Below are 17,766 nucleotides of genomic sequence, written 5' to 3' on the forward strand. Positions count from 1 at the left end.
CTGGTGGGATCCTTGCTCTGAGGGAGAGCGCCGGGCAGGTCCGGCCTCCTCCCTAAAGTGGAGCTTGACGACTCTGTACCTCTGCCCGTGTCAAGGAAGGAAGGAAGGTTGCCCCTGTGCGCCAATCCCCCAGCCGCTCCATTTGCTTTTCCCCAGATGAGGCCTGAAGACAAGAACCTGGGATGTGAGACCTGGACATAGGAAGCCCAGGCAGGGGAGCTTCGTCAAGCTCCAGGGCTGTGTTTGGTGAACTGGCTGGAACTGGAGCCAGGAGCGCCGTGTATCTTCTTCCTTTAATCTTGTTCTGAAAATGCCCAGGACTGTGCCTCCAGAATTCCTTTATGTGACAGAGACATCAGCGGACCCTCGTGAAGGCGCTTATGTGGCTTTCCTAGTCTGCTGACCTAATTTCCCTGTTTTTTTAGTACTGGGTATGGAACCCAGGAGTGCTTCACCCCTGAGTGACATCCCTGGCCCTTATTATATTTTTAAACAGGGTCTTACTAAATTGCCAAGGCTGACCTCAAACTTGGGATCCTCCTGCCTGGGTCTCCCAAGCACTGAGATGACGGGTGTGCACCACCATGCCCAGCTTGGATATAATGCTTATCTGATGCCGGAAGCAAGTGACAGCCCATCAGGAAGTTGTCCAAGGGACCCACCTTGGAGACTCGATGTCATAGTCAGGTGCTGAAGTGCTGATATCACACCAGGGAGATGGCCGTACCAATGGGCCCTGCCCACCACAGGGCTCTGCCCTGTGGTGAAAGGGTCTTCCAGGGTAGACAGGTCCCGCCTGTCCAGATCCCCAGGCGACTGTGGCCTCCTTGCTGTCCTCCAGCTTCTGAGCGCTCTGGCATTCGCCCATGCCGGCGCCTCCCACTGGCTCCTCCAGAGCTTGCCTGTCCCACACACCCGTCCCCTTGGTCTCTGCTGTGTCAGGCTCTTGCCAGCACATCTGACGAGCAAATTGGTGTTACTGGGTTAATGTGTCACCCTGCCAAGTAACAGATGTGCATTTTTGACAGGGGCCTTCTGGAAACAAGGCCTCATGCCCAGAGCTGAATGATGTGAAGATTACCAGAAAAACAGGAGGCGGCCTGGTCCCGGGCCCGCTTCCTCTGCTCCACTCCCATTTCCTCCTCCATCCATCCCCTCCCTTGGCACAGCTGGTCGGGCTCGGCTCCTAACGCAGCAAATGCCCCACCCTCCACTCCGTGAGAGCTGCCATACTGAAAGCGAAAGGAGGAGGAGGAGGAGCAGAAAGAAAAATAATGAAACCACGGAAAGAGAAGGAACAGCTGGCAGAATGTTGGAAAAATTCCCAGGCGGGAATTCCCAACCCTCAAGGGCCATGCCAGGCTGAGGAAGTTCTTAAAGGACAAGCCTGCCATTCCTCCTGCACAGTTTCCAGCTCAGGATGCCAGACCCCCTGTCCCTGCCCCAGGTGTGTGTGCAGGGGGACTTGAGGTTGAGGGTCAGAGCAGAGCTCGGGCTGGGCAGGCAGGGTGGACCTTGCTGACTGGGTCACACAGGGGCTGAGGGCTGCCGCCTTCGGGGCTGTCGGAGGATGGGACCTTGCCCAGAGGCCGTATGCAGAGAGCAGGCAGCCTGGCCCCACCGGCCTGTGCGAGCACAGGTGTGGGGAGGCCGCTTGCAGGCCCTGCCCTGGAAGCAGCCCCATGATGCCAGCCAGAATTAGTTGGCAGCTCTTCCGTCCGCCAGAGATCCTGCATCCATTCAGGAAATGTGGGAGGAAACTGGAAAAGGTTAGAACAGGAAATCTGGCCTGTGCTTCTGGGAGCGTGGAGCGGGCGTGGCAGTGGCTGGCAGGCAGAGAGTGGCCTGTGCCACCCTATGCGAGCCTGGCTCTGGCCGTGCAGGAGGCCTGCAGCCTGACCAGCAGCGCGGCTGGTGCCTGGACTTCTCAGGAAGAAAGATCAAGGGTCGGGACGAGGGAGTGGGCATGGGAGGGGGGCCAAGAACCTGGACATGGAGTGGGGGTTGGTGAAGGAATTCGAAGAGAAGGCCTGAGGCGGAACATTGTGCAAAGCACCATCATGTCTTCCAGGCAAGTCTGGCTGCCTCCAGAAAGGCCCACTCACCCCTCATGAGTGGCAGTGAATGATAATAAATATAATGGCCCACAGTGAATCTGGTAGCCAGTTCTCTTTGATGAGGCAGGCAATGATTTCCGGCGAGTTCACTAATTCGAGGCGGGGTATGTCCTGAGCAATGTCCTACTGTCCCCGCCACTGACCCCTCCTGTCCTCACTCCTCACCCTCCTCGAGGCCTCTGTCCCTCCAGCCACCTGTCCTCCAGATCCAGTCCACATACCACTCCAGACCAATCTTCCTGAAGCACTGGCTGCCCACCGGCCCTAGCCCAGCCTTCACCGTCCCAGACCTGTCCACCCAGTCTGGCCAGCGGACCTTTCATACCACCTTATTGAGGGTCATGGAGTGGGAGAGCATCATGGTCAGAGCTTGGGTTCTGGGTTTAAAGTCTGCCTCCCCCACTCAGTACCCCCACTTCCTCATCTGTGAAATGGGGATAAGAATGAATACTTCATGTGGGTATCTTAAAGATTGAATGAATAAATAGGTACTTTCCTTTTTTGCAGTAATAGGGATTAAACCCAGGATACATATCCCCAGCTACGTCCCGTCCTTTTTATTAATATTTCCCACTGAGGCCTTGTCCACCGCCTTTATGGGTGCTCAGCCCTAGGGCTCTGCATGGATGTGCTGCAGGGGACTGAGAGTGTCACTCTGAGGAGGAACCCACTGGCAACAGGTTGGCAGTAATGGTGCACAGCCCCATGGACAGTTCTGGCCTCACTCGGGGACACTGAAAGGCAAGTCCTGCTAGTTCATGGGTTTGTCAGGGGAGCATAGCTATTCTTTCTTCAGTAGCCACCTCAGCTGCAACAGTTGCTTGTTGGGGTTCTCCTGCTTGAGCCAACACAGCTGGGCTTCCTCAAAGGCTATGGAGGCCACCATTTTGATCTCGCTAAGTTGCAGAGGCTGGCCTTGAACTTGCAATCCTCCTCCCTCAGCCCCCCAAGTAGCTGGGATAATTTGCATGCTGGGATTCCAGGCAAAAATGTACTTTAAAATAGTGCCTGAGGCTGGGGGGGTGTAGCTCAGTGGTAGAGGCTATACTTAGTATGCTTGAGGTCCTGGGTGTGATCCCCAGCGTACATGCGCGTGCACGCACACACACACACACACACAGTCTGATGTGCTGTGAGCTCTCAATAAGTTATTATTTTATTCACATTGTGATCCCACAGTCCCTGCGGAGGAGGAATTCAGTTTTTCGTTTGCCAGCACTATCCTGGTGGTTGGGACAATGTCCAGCACATAGGAGATGCTCAATTAATATGTGGAAATGTTTAATCCTGAGAACACTTTATTCCAAACTCTTTCCTGTAACACACTTTACACATTTCTACCTCAGTGCCTTTATTCATGCTGCTCCTGCCTCTCCAAGGGTCCTCAGTCACCTAGCACAATTCCCACCAGTACTTCACACTTCCAGCCCAGCCTCCCCTCCCCCAGAAGACCTCGCCTGACTCAGAACCTGCTCAAAACAAGCACTCAGTAAACACTTAGTGGTTTCTGGGGTTTTAATGCTCTGGCTCCCAGTTTCCTCCCTGAGTTGGCACTTTGTGTTCACCACCTCTGGGGGTGGTCCCTGAGAAGTGGTGCACCCTAGCTGCTATATATGTCCTTTATCGTGTGAATCTGACATTCAGAAAGGGCTTCCCAGGTGAAGCCACCTGAATAACTAGACATAACCAGACATGTGTTCTCGAAGCCACATTTTCCGGGCTTCCTCGCTGGTGAGTTGAAAGACACGGCATTTGTTTGCCCAGAGAAACATGAGCCCAGCGGCTCCACATCAACAGGCTGCTTTCTGCCCTGGACAGGCCAACAGCTGCCTCCAACTCCCTGTTGACACGCTAAAAAAAGAAATTCCATGGTGACCAGTTGACTCAAGCCAGCTCCCGATGGATGGAAGGCAGTAGTTTCAAAATAATCCCCAATGACACAAAAAGTTCTCCACCCAGTTTTCTATAAAGATAAAACTGAAAACAGAGGTGAGATTGGAGCCGGAGTTTGCAAAAGTCAGGCCTCCAAACCACCGGCAGGTGCCCGTGCGGAATGCTGGAGTTTGGTCTCAGCTCTCAGTCCCCTGCAGCCACCCCATCCCGGGGACCAGCATCTTTACTTCCTGAGGAAGCCCACTCTGGCATTAGGAGGGCCCTTCCTGGAAGGCCGGGGCAGCAGGGACAGGAGACACTGTGATGGGTGGCAGTTGTGGGCCAGGCTGTGCACTGCTTGCCAGGCACGTTAGCTCCACACCCACAGACAGGCGCTGACCCTCGCTGTGCCTTCCTCCAGTGCATTCAAACCGAGCTTTTTTTTTTTTTTTTTTTTGGTACCAGGGATTGAATTTGGGGCATTTGACCACTGAGCCACATCCTCAGCCCTATTTTGAATTTTATTTAGAGACAAGGTCTCACTGAGTTGCTTAGTGCCTCACTTTTGCTGAGGCTGACTTTGAACTCGTGGTCCTCCTGCCTCAGCCTCCTGAGCTGCTGGGATTATAGGCGTGCATCACCACACCTGGCTCATACATTGCCCTTAACCTACACCCACTGCCAGGACGGCAGACCCCACTACTTCTGCCATTTTTACAGGAGGGAAACTGAGGCTCAGAGGTTCACTCTCCTACCTAACCAAAGTGAGATGGCCAGGCTGGTTGGGCACTGGACTGCTGGATCCAGAGCCTGGGGCTGAGTGGAATTTAGCGTGGGCTTTTCCCTTCCCACGAGAGCCCCCAGACTTGGACTGACACCCCTCCTTCCTCTCCATGCCTCAGCTTGCTGCTATCTGCGTGAACTTTGTGCCCTGCCCTATGGACCAGCAGAAGGGAGTGCTGATAAGGAGGACATTGCCCAGGTTTATAGTTTCCTCCTAGCCTCTCTGGCGACACCTGAGTCTGCTTCCCCTTTCCCCACCCACAAAGCACACTCATCCACACTCGCAGTCACACACACCCACACTGCCAGTCACCCTCATAATCACACTTGAAATCACCCTACTGTCCCCTAGTCACACACTTGCACTCACACATACACCCAGTGTGTGCCACTAGCACACATGTGCATTCATTTCTGTGGTATGAATGATGAGGACCAAGGAGCATCAAGATTTACCCTCTTGGGCTGGCAATGCAACACAGTGGTCGGGTGCTTGCCTGGTGTGCGAGGCCCTGGTACCAAGGAAAGATTTAACTCGCCGAAAACCACACCGACCTCTTCCTGTTGCCCTCCCCGAGCCATTGGAGTGGCGGGCCTCTGCCTCATTTCATGCTTCATAAGCAAACCACTCATTTTTTTTCCCAACAGGTATTTATTAAACACTGTCTTAGTTGTAAAAAAGCCACTCTTGAAGGACCCTGGTGTTCCCGTGCTGGGGGGCGTCCGGGGGGCAGGGGGTGCAGGCACCCTTATCCGGCAGGCACTGAGAACCTGCTCTTTCCCCTGCTGCCACCTTGTGACCAGAGCCTGGAACTGCAGGCTCTGCCCAGGGAGGCTCAGAGAGCCAGGTGGGCTGCCAGGCGAGGTTTGAATCCACTCCCCCTTCTACAGATGGCAAACTGAGTACCTTCCTTCACCAGATCCCAGGTCCCCCAGGAGATGTGACTGCTGTTTTGCAGGCACGCCCCGTTTGCACCCATTGGACCAGCGGATGGCAGGCCCCTGGTGATCAAGCCAGTAGTCATCAGCGTCACAGGGTTCTTGGCCTACCTCCCTGACTTCCAGACATCCTACCCGTGCGTTAGGCCAAGCCTTGGTGAGGAAGGCACAGCGGGCAACTGCAACCTCAGATGCACTTTTCTCAGGACTTGGGGGGCCTGCTTGGGACTTTTACCTGGAGCTGGAGCTGAAACTGACAGGTTGGCTCACCCTCCCCATGTTCTCACCCACCCTCTGAGAGATACCCTTCAGGCCCCTGCTTTGGTGAGGCAACCCCAGGATGTGTCCCCATCTTGCTTTGTACCCAGAGCTGGCACCGGGATTTCATCCACTCTTTTGAGACAGGGTCTCACTGAGTTGGTGAGGCTGGCCTCAAACCTGTAACTCTCCTACCTCAGCCTCTCCATCGCTGGGATTATGGGTGTGCACCACTGTCTCATTTTTACTCATTACTTTGAGTCTGCAGGTGCAGTGGGTGACTTACTCGTACTCCCAGGCGATGGCTGCTCCCTGGTCCTGGCTCTCACCTCACTCCGCTCCCTCGCTCTACGGGCAGCCCTTCTAGCGGATGTTTTTTTGTGTGCATTCTTGCCGTGTTCTGCAGGCACGGGCTGCTCTCCAGCACTGCAGTCATCTATTACCATTTTTGTAGCACACTATGGATGTTAATGTGGAGACGTGGTTAAGGTATAAAGCACAGAAGATGGCAGCCTCCTAGAGTTCATTCACTCTGCATTAATGACTCTGGAAGTGAGCGCACTTTTTGAGCGCTATATCCTAGCACAAGGACTGTGGACCATGGGCGCTCTGACTGGGCATGGCGACCCAGAGGTCCGGGAGCTCACCTCAGCTCTGACGAACTTCACAGGACCCCCAGCAGCCCTGCACCTTGGTGAGGGTATCTCCCTTGAAGGAATTGTCTTTGATACTCTTCTGTCACCTAGCACTTACCAGCTCTAGAATTCATTATTCACATACGGGCTCCTGTTGAGAATCTACTGAACCAGATGGTTCTAGCCCCAGCTCCCCCACTTGCTGCTGTTAAACTGGGCAAGTTACTCAACCTTTCTGTGTGTTTCCAAAAATTAGGAGCATAATAGCACCAACTCTGTGACAGCTGTTGTGCAGACGAACTGGGTTAACACAGGTGAACAGGGCCTGGCACCCACCAGATGCTCTCAGTAAGGGTCATTTAGACCCTTTAATAGCCCTGTGAAGTCATATAATTAGTTTCATTTACAGATGAAGAGACCAAGGCTCAGAGCACAAGAGCAGCTTGCCCAGGCTTGCATACTGGTATTGCCAGCAGCCAAATCCAGGTCTCCAGACTCCCAGATGGCCATAGGACCTCTGTCCCCAATGTGCTCCTTTGGAGATGTCATGCAAAACACGCTGATCTGAATGGCCAGATGAGCTGCCAGAGACAACTCCTGGTCCTGATCATCTCCAGGCCTGTGTGCACCTAACTTCCCTGGCCCCTCCAAGACGACCCTCCAGATGGGCCAGCATTCTCCCATTCTGTCACCTTTACACCCAACTGGCTCTGAGAAAGAACCCACCTTCTCCAGGGCTTTTATAGGTGCTCATGTTCACCAGCCTCTGAACAAGGGTGAGTCCTGCAGGCTGCCAACAGCCCGCTCGAAAGTTCGGCTGCATCTGGCCGTGGCTGTGGCCGTGGCATGCCCTCACCCTGGGGTCCTATTCTCTAAGCTTCAGTTTCTGCATCTGTACAATGGGGGCAGGAATTCTTAACAACCCTGTGAGGGCTGAGTTTTAAGAGTCCAGTCTTGACCAAATACTAACACTCGCCTGGTCCCTGGGAAACAAAAAGCCTGCTCCACAGCATCTCGTAGCCGTGGATGGATCATGGCCCCTGTGTGCACCTAACTTCCCTGGCCCCTCCAAGATGACCCTCCAGACAGGTCAGCCTCACAGTTCCACTCTTTTTCGCAAATTGCCCAAGAAAATTTGGGGGGCTTACCTATATTCCCAGCTACTGGAGAAGGCTGAGGTAGTAGGAGGCCAAGTTCAAAGCCAATCTAGGCGAATTAGCAAGAACCTGTCTTTGAAATACGCAATTAAGAAGGCGGGCAGGCTGGGGATGTAGAGCTGTTCATGTACCCCCGGAGTCAATCATCAGAAACAAAATAAGAATAGTAGTAATAATAAGATAAAATTAATTGATGGTGCTGAGAAAGACCTCGGGGGCTGTCTGTTCCTCAGAGCAAACTTGTCTATCAGGGGTTGGTCACCTCTTACCTGAAGCCGTGGTGCAGGCTGTCTTGCTCCATTCTCTCCAGGGTGAAGCCTGGAGAAGGGGCAGGTGAGGTACCTCCTGCAAGGTGCATGCCACCTCCAGCCCAGCTGCCCCCTCCTACAGATGGATACAGGTCCTGTCTTCCTTCACTTGACCCTCAGGGCCACCAGACCATCTGATCGCCCTTTTGGCACAGGAGATGGGTGGGAGTGCCAACAAGCAGGTAATGACTTGACCATCACACCACTGAGGTTCGCTGGCTGCTCTGTTTTTTGGCATTCTGTAAAATGATCCTAATAATAGATTTTGGGAAATAATTCGCCCATAATCTACTTGCTCTCACCCAGCTTCTTGCTGGGTATGTACTTTAGCCACTGAAACAGTGCGTTATTTCTCCCTTCAAAAACGGGATTACTTGCTGGAAACACCAAAACAGTCAGGCAGAAAACAGCAAAGACCAGAAAAAAATAAGAATAAAGAGCACCTGTCAGTGAGGGAAAAGCCCAGAATGACAGCACTTATGTGCTGGCAAACCCAGCCCACGGACAGTGGGAAACTCAGTGTACCCAGTGGGACATATGGAGGGGTCTAAAACCCCCATTGCGTCCACAACCTAGCCACCAAACAGGAGTTCATGTTCAGTGGGGGAGGGTTAAGTACCCCAAGGGAAATGTGGGATCACGTGCTTTTCAGGGACAGGTGTGTGACGCCCACCAGTGTCAAACTCCTCTGAGGCTCCCTGTGGTCCTGACACTCAGGTGCTGGGCCTGGACTCAGAAACAGTGGGTTTCAAACCCACTGAGCCTTCCCACTCTGCATGACCTTGGGAAGGCACTTCCTCTTTCTAGAATTCGGTTTCCCCATTTACAAAGTGGGGTCATGGTATCACCTAACACTCTCCAAACACAATCAAGTCACCTTTCAGGCCAAGCATACAGAATAAACAGAGCACAAAGGCCAGGGAAAATTATGAAACCAGAAGCTACCGGGTACCTTTTTTCCTGGTTTGTATGTGCTAATTTTTCTACCACAGTCATGGGTCACCTTTGAACTAAAGTAATTAATTAAAGGGGGTGGGGTAGAGCCGAAGATGTGAAGGAAATTGCTGAGTCTGACAACTTTCAGGGCCTCTGTACCAGGCAGTGTTGTTTTACACACGTCACCCCATGTCTCTGTCCCAACAGGCCTGGAAGAAAAGCAGTGTGCTCCTGTCTACAGCTGGGAAGTGTGAGAAGTCAGGCCTCCACTATTAGGAACGCCTGCAGTAACGTTCCAGGAGGGCACAAATAGACGGCAGGTTCGACAAGTCAGCACCTCGACTCTGGGGAAGGCAGAACGTTTTTCTTCTCCCTGAAACATCACCACAGAACCTCAGAGCAAAGCTTTTGCCATCAGAAACTCCAGGGACAGGCCCTGGGTTCTTTAAAATCAGGTAAACTCATTGATAAATAGCAAAATTGTGTTCAACCAGTAAAGTTATAGTGCATGAATTTTATTTTCCCCCCTTCAGTCCTGGGGATCCAATCCAGGGCTGCAAGGAAAGCAGTCTAAAACTGAGCTACACCCCCAGCCCCTGAACTTCATTTTAAAATGTGTTTCTCCTAAAAACAATGTTTGCATATACTATCCTCCTTCTATTCAATAATTATACAACTCATTCTCTTAAAAAATGCTAATTATAGGGACTGGGGATATAGCTCAGTGGTAGAGCACTTGCCTAGCATATGCAAGGCCCTGGGTTAAATCCCCAGTACCACAGTAAATAAATACAAATCATACTGTGTTAAGAAACATCCCCTAAAAAGGACTTAATGTGAGAGCTTTCCTCAAAAAAAGAAAAAAAGGGGTAAAGTTTCACCATTTGTAAACTGAGTCTTCCTTTCCAAAGGCAATGCAAGCTGGGTGTGGTGGCACTCATCTGTACTCCCAGCTCTGGGGAAGCTGAGGCAGGAAGATCCCAAGTTCAAGGCCAGCCTGGACAACTTAAATATAAAAATATAAATGGGTTGGGGAGGTCTCTCAGTAGGAGAGCACCTGTTTCAATCTCTGGGCACCAAAAAAGTTTTAGTCTATAATGGCAAATGCAGATGAGTAGTATTTTTTAAATCCTGGGAGTGAACAGCCCACCCGTTCAGTGCCTCTGAGCCAACACCTGTTGGAACTAAAACGTGTCTGCAGACAAGGGCCAGCCCTAGTAACGCGGTGCCCCACCCCACACTGCGGCCCCACCCTGATACTGAAACTGGCTAGTGGGGCAATGCTCTAAGCTGCCCGAGGGAATTGGACAGATAGGTCCTCTGTGGCCTGGAAAACACTCTTTAAAAAAGAACCAGTGCAATTCTCACACTCACAGGTGTCTGTCTGTTGCTTAAGAGTCCCAATCTGGCCACAGTGAGAACAGTGATAGAAAAAGAGCAGAGGATCTCTCAGAAGACAGCCTTTGGGGCTGGCACACGCACAAACCACAGGATGAATCAGACCTGTGTTGACTCTGGAACCGAGCACTGTTTGCCATCCGTCTGAGGCCTTTATCTGCCAGGGAGACAGGCAAGGGGCCAAGGTCCTCTCAGGGTGAGAGGTTGACCTGCCAGGCTGCAGCATGCTGAAGGAGTCACGAGGCCCAGCCCAGAAGATGGCCCCAACTGGGCTTCCCGAGTCAATGCAACTCCCCCCACCCCTCTGGGCCTCAGCTCTTCATCTGTAGCATAATGTGTGGGTAGCACAAAGAAGTCGCACATCAATGGCTACAGGGGTCTCACGCACCCGAGTTTAAAATACATACACATACTTATTTTTCAGTACTGGGGATTGAATCCAGGGATGCTCTACCACTGAGCTACATCCCGAGGCCTTTTAGTTTTTTTGAGGCAGGGCCTCACCTAGCTGATGAAGCTGGCCTGGCTGGCTCTTGTGATCCTCCCGCCTCAGCTTCTCAAGTCTGTGGGATCACAGGAAGTGCCACCATGCCCAGCTCCTAAGGTATTTTTAAGGTTTTTTTTTTTTTTGGTTGGTGGCTAGGGGTATAGCTCAGTGGTAGAGTGCTTGTCTAGCATGCTTGAGGCCCTGGGTTTGATCCCCAGCTTCAATTAAAAAAAAAAAAAAGTTCTAACTTTTTTTACATAAAAACCTATTCAACCATATGCACATCACCATGCTAAAGTGAATTTGAGCATCTGTGTTGTTTGGGAGTGGACTTTCTTGTTACCACTGAGACTGCAAAATAAGGTGTTAAAAACTGTTAACCATTTACAACCAAAACACTTCTGTATTTTGGTTGCCCTGGGGTTGGTCTAAGACCACATTCCTCAAAACATTTTTCCTATCTTTATAAAGCAATATATACTTTTAAATACCTCACACATGGGAGGCAAGCACTCTGCTACTGAGCTACAGCCTCAGCCCCAAGCAATATTATAACTATTCCCTAAGACTTATGTATTCTATAAATTCATAAAATTTCATCCCTCCCACCCCAAATGGTTTGGTTACTTTTGAAGTTTGAAAATCTTGAGCTCTGGTGTCCTACATCCTGAACAGGGGGTGGGACACTTGTCAGTCCACATGAACTTTTTTACAGTCAACTTTCTACCCAAATCCCATTCAACACCTAGCTCAACTGAAAACTCTGCCAAACAAAATAATTAACGTGCATCTTGGACCTAAATGGTTTCACAGACCCTTGCTTCAAGGGGTGAGGTGTGAATGAGCTGGTGGACTCACATGCAAAATGCTTAGCGAACTGCTGGCATGAAAGAACTCAAGGAATGGTAGTTACTATTGTCCTCATGTGTTATTACTGTCATAGTAGAAAAGACTTCTGGAGTCAGTGCTGACTCAATCATACTCCAGAGGTGCCTGTGACCTCGGAGAAAGAATCCGGCCTTCTCAATGGTGCAACACTGCCTCCTAGTGGGTGGTTGGGCAACTGAAGGGTTTTTGTTTTTTGTGGGGTTTTCTGGTGGTTCTGGGGATTGAACCTGGGGGCACTCAAGTCACTGAGCTACATCCCCAGTGCTGACCCCCACCTTTTTTTAAGACAGGGTCTGGCTAAGTTCTAAGGACACTGTCTAGAAATATTGATCACTCTGCATTCCCACTATGCAGTTTTTCCTAATCCAACTACTGCCCTCCTATCAGGGGATATATACTATTCCATACCATACAGGAAGTTCTTCATGCATATTTCATGTTAATCCTCATTAACCACCTGGAATAGGTACCTCATTAGAAAACATATTACAAAAGAAGTTTTTGTTATTTTTTTGTGGTGCTGGGGATTGAACTCAGGGCCTTGTGCTTGCGAGGCGAGCACTCTACCAACTGAGCTATCTCCCCAGCCCCACAAAAGTAGTTATTGACATTAGTTTTAAGGCCAGTATATTGATGAAAATACTGGACTTCCTAGTTTTTCCAATTCTGCAGTCTCCAGCTTATTTCACCTTCTCTAATCATATTCAAATAACTGTCCCATCATTCCCTTCTGGTTCTAGTTTTCATTAGTGTCTACATGTGCTTCCACTCAAATTTCCTATAGATCAGTATGTAGCAACTTCAAGCATCTGACTTGTGCTTTCTAGCATAGTATCTGATATTTTCATACAGAAAGTTTATTATTTTTTCCTATTAAAAGGCTCATGTGAATAAATGTACACAAATATACATATATACACAATGTATTTTTAAAACTTTAAGTCTCTGTGATATTGGGGAAAGAAACCTGGGAGTTTCCTCGTTCTAGGCAAGCACTCTACCACTGAGTTATCCCCAGCCCTATTTTAATGTTCAATGTAAAGAAAGGATTTCACCGGGGCTGGGGGTACAGCTCAGCAGTAGACTGCATATCAGCATTCATGAAGCCCAGTGTTCAATCTGTAGTAACAGAAAAACTTCCAATAATGAAGGATTTCTTTTCTTTTTTAAATACAAGCCTATAATCCCAGCGGTTTGGGTGGCTGAGGCAGGAGGATAGGGAGTTCAAAGCCAGTCCCAGCAAAAGGGAGGCGGCTAAGCAACTCAGTGAGATCCTGTCTTTAAAATACAAAATAGGGCTGATGATGTGGCTCAGTAGTCCAGTGCCCCTAAATTCAATCCCCAGTACCCAAATTGAAGAGTTGAGAATACTCAGTTTAAGTAGTTGCAAATGTCAGAGTTGATAAAGAAAAAGCACTGCACATACACTCAGCACATGGGAATACCACTTGAATTCCCTTTCCTTCTGGTTGTCTACCTTTCCTCCCCCAAACTTTGCTCAGCAGATGAAGAAGCAAAGAAAAGCATTTTCTGGAGAGCACCATCAGGGTGCTGGAATGCTGGGAGTCTCCAGTTCAGCACCACGGCCTACAGAGAAACTGAATCCGGGATGCCTCTGCCAACAAGAGCAGGGTCCCAGGCCAAGCGCACAGATGTGGCTTAAGATTTCTTATACGTGCAGGCTGAAAGGGTAGACTCAAAAGTGGTCAACAGTACCACTGGTGGGGTCCCCGGGAACACTCAGACACCCAGTTCCCACTCCACAAACTAAATCAGAACCCAGGTAATAGTTTGCAAAAGCTCCCCAGGTGATTCCTATGATACGTACCTTGGAACACTGTCTTGCAACCCTAAAACAGAAATACACTCTGAGAAGCAAGTCAGGGCACACACTCTACCAGCAGGCAAATCATGGGGGACTTTACTGCCTGCTTAGCACCAGAAAGTTTTATTGTTTTGACACATAGTTTCCCAATGTTGCCCCGACTGGCCTCAAATGATCTTCCTGCTTCAGCCTCCTGAGTAGCTGGGACTAAAATGCACATCACCCCACCCAGCTCAAAAGGAGCCATTTTTAAGCCATTACTTGAGTGCTTACTACAAATGTCACTGAGTCTGCTACAGAAGATTGTCATCCTTTATGTATATATACATTTTCAAGAGAAATTTAAGTAGATAGAATTTCCTCTTTTCATCATTTTTGATGAGAAAACTGAAATCATGGCGATTATATAACTGGTTCAAAGTCATACAACGAAGCAGCAGCCAGGATTCCAACTGGGCTACTGGCTTCCAAGCCTGCCAGGCTTTAATGTCGCAACACTCTGCTCCACTCCCTGCAACAAGCACTAGCTTAGCTGTTGGGGCTCACAGTTCTCTGCCACTGTGCCTCATGTGACCTCAGCCAAACCCTCCTTCACATCTCTAAACATAGAACTTGGACTATGGACTATCAGTTCTCTACAGAAAACTTACCAAGCCCCTCTAACATCAATCTCTTCCACAATGTGAGATAATCACATTCTCTTTTCTTACCTTTTTCAATCATTTTCTTCCTGTCAAGTGCTGTTAATATCCAAAATGTTAACCTTGGTTCAATTACCAGTCTTGGATGATACTCAGCCCCACTTTATCTCTAACAGAAATCACAATCATTTGAGAAAAGGAATGTGCTTTCTTCCAGGTCAACAGAATGCAGTTGCTGGTGGACTAAATGGCTTTACTCATGAAGTCAATGACTGGTTAAGTGAGTCTGCTGTTAGCTGGTTCCCCAATCAACTCACCAAATGCTACACTATGCTATGTTAGGTTATCCTGTTTAAAAATAAGCCCATAAATCTCCGTAACACTCTGTCTGGCCATAGAATTCTCTTAAGATTCCATTTTGAAACAAAAAATGCATACACTTTATCTAAGACTGAAAGTTACTTTTAAAGTTTCCCAAATTTGCCAGGTGTGGTGGCACACACCTGTAATCCCAACAGCCCAGGAGACCGAAGCAGGATGCCGCCAAGTTCAAAGCTAGCCTCAGCAACTTAGCAAGGCCCTAAGTAACTTAGTGAGACCCTGTCTCTAAATAAATATAAAAAAGAGCTGGGGATGTGGCCCAGTGGTTAAGTACCCCTGGGTTCAATTCCTGGTACCAATAAACAAATACTCCCCCAAATTTGATATTTACCAGTCCTCATCTAAAATCCAATTATTTACCAATATTGTGGTCACATTTCTAAAACTTAAAAAAATGAGTTGTAAGACCAGACAAGAGCTACCATAGCAACAAGTCATAATTTCAAATAATGCTCACGAGACAAATAGTGAATACGGATAGACTAAAATGCCAATCCACCCACATCAACCTAACTTCAACCTCCTTGACATGGCAACATTTTAGTTATATGAAGTCATATATCACTAAGCATCCCTAAGGACACAGATAGGTAGGCCAAGTGCGCCGGCGCATGCCTATAATCCTAGAAACTCAAGAGGCTGAGGCAAAAGAATCACAAGTTCAAGCCCAGCATGAACAAGCATCTCAAAAAAACAAAACAAAAAAAAATACACCTTAATCACTTCAGATAACGGTTTCAAAAATCTCATTCAGTGGTATATGTTGCAAGCTCTCTGCAGCATATATACCTCACCAGGAAGTTTCAGATTCTTAAAAAATCAAATGGCTGGCTGACATAATGCTTAGCATTTCTATCTGTATGCTTTGATCACATAAGCAGAACTTTCTACAAAAATTGACAGGTTATCTTGAAAAATGGAAGTACTGCAATGTAATATACTAATGGCATTTTCCCCACTATTTTTTTACAATTGAAAGGATATGCCCTAACTCCTGACATGATTACCCTTACAATTCAGATTGACAAAACAAACAAAATGTAGGAATAGGAAATACGGGCTTTGGAGTCATGGCTGGCCTGTGTCCTGAATACTCTAATTGGATGTGTAATGTGTAAGAACTTTTCCTGCTTCTAACAGGGATTCACTTCTCAAGTAGCTCAATGAAAGACTCTAACCTGTTTGACAGACATGCTCTCAAATATCACTTCCTTTCCTTGTCACACCCAACCAACTTCACTGATGCTTCCAGAACCATAAAAGGCAGATACTTTTAATAGGATAGTTTTTAAGCCCTCTCACTAGTCTAATTCACAAGTGGGTAACATTCCCAACCTCATCTCCTAAAGTCAATTTCACATCAAATGAACTACTAACAATGCCCACTGAAGTACAATCAGGACTGCCGGTTAACTTTTTGTCCCCATGAAACATTCATGAGCCAGCCACTTTCATTAGTATACTCTAATACTACTCAACTTCGTGGCTTCCTTGGGGGTATTAACTGAACACATTCTATGGCTGTTAAATTAAAAAAAAAAAAAAAAAAAAAAAAATTTAGATTGGGACTAGAAATGCAGCTCAGTGATACAACACTTGCCTAATATACACCAGGAACCACAAACCAAACAACCAAAACAAACCCCACGAGACTGGAACTTTTTATGTTAGGGCAGAACATGCAACTGCTTCTGCCCTAACATTTCATAGGCAGGCAGTGGCTCACCGCTTCACATGGCCTTTCCTTAGCATTCGAAAGCAAGCTCTGCCTTTAAGTGTCCCTTAGAATCTTGCCATTTGACTCAATCCACCCATTTCAGCCTGCTGCTTGCACTAAGAGGCTTTTCAAAGGTCCTTCAACCTAAGATCCAGCTCCTAACAACTTTGGGTCCAAAATGTCCTCTGCAGGGTACAGAAAGTCTTACAACTATCACCTCTTAATTATCCCAATCTAAAACTGAGATGGAGATACACTGCTCAGTTGATCTGGTCAAACACAAACTTGTTTTATTTCTATGTAATGCACTGGTGGTGTGACTTATTGTACCACATTCACCACCAAGTGTCCTTGTCCTGGATTTAGCCATGTGGAGAACCTGTAACAATTAAATGACAAAATAACATTTCCACTTGCGTTTATAAAGTACTCATTGAAAACAAACTTACCATGGGTGGCTTTATCTAAACTACAAATAATTTTCTCATTACAACAAAATTCTGGTGGCAAAGTTCTCCATGGAACAGGTAAAAACAACAACTTTACCAGAGTTTAAGATTGAGAAATTATTTCCTGGGGAGTTAATTCTTTCAAATAAGAAAACTGAGCTCAAAAGTATTCTTGTTATACTCACCATAAGTTCCATTTTCTTTTTCAAATGATCAAAATGAATAGCGACCACTTCACATACCCGCCCCCTACAAAGCCAGCATTGTAGTATTAACATAACTCCCCGACAATGCTCAGCTTGGCTTGGATATTAATATTTATGGCCTTGTCAACAAATTGAAAAATACTGAAGAATCTCACCACCCTGCCATGAAATCTGAATGAGGTTATGTACTGCATTAGGACTGTGAAAAGGGGCGGGGGAGCTCTTTTAACCCATAACTATTTTTCTGTAGCTTTTCTGAGGTTTCATTTAGCTCTGGAAATCAACCATAGTATTCATCTCAGAACCTCTCCAAATGATGGCCTATAAGCACAGTATCTGTATTTTGAGATTTTCATTTTCTCAGGACACATTTAACCTAGTTAAGGCACTAAACGGCCATTCTAAGACTTTTGTACTAAAACAGCTATGCAATGTTTTCTTAGAACTTAATAGAAAATTAAGGGTAAGAAAAATAATATTCTATATACGCATTTCATGTGTTAATCATTTTCGGCTACTGTTATGTGTTCCAGACAATTGAGAGAATACCAACCAGCATACTAAATGATGAATCTGATCACTGTATTAGGAATTTCTATAATGCAACAAAGGAAATGCAGCATGAACAAGACTATGCAGTAACTTTAGGTTTATCAAACCAATGATCTCTTCTCAGAACCTCCTCAAGGGTAGAGGTGAGTTCTTTTCAGGTATGCAATGAATCCTTAAAATTGAATGAGAATTACTGTGGACATAGAAAGTCAAACTC

This window comes from Sciurus vulgaris (genome assembly GCF_902686455.1).
Source record: "Sciurus vulgaris genome assembly, chromosome: 7".
In the NCBI taxonomy this organism is placed as follows: Eukaryota; Metazoa; Chordata; class Mammalia; order Rodentia; family Sciuridae; genus Sciurus; species Sciurus vulgaris.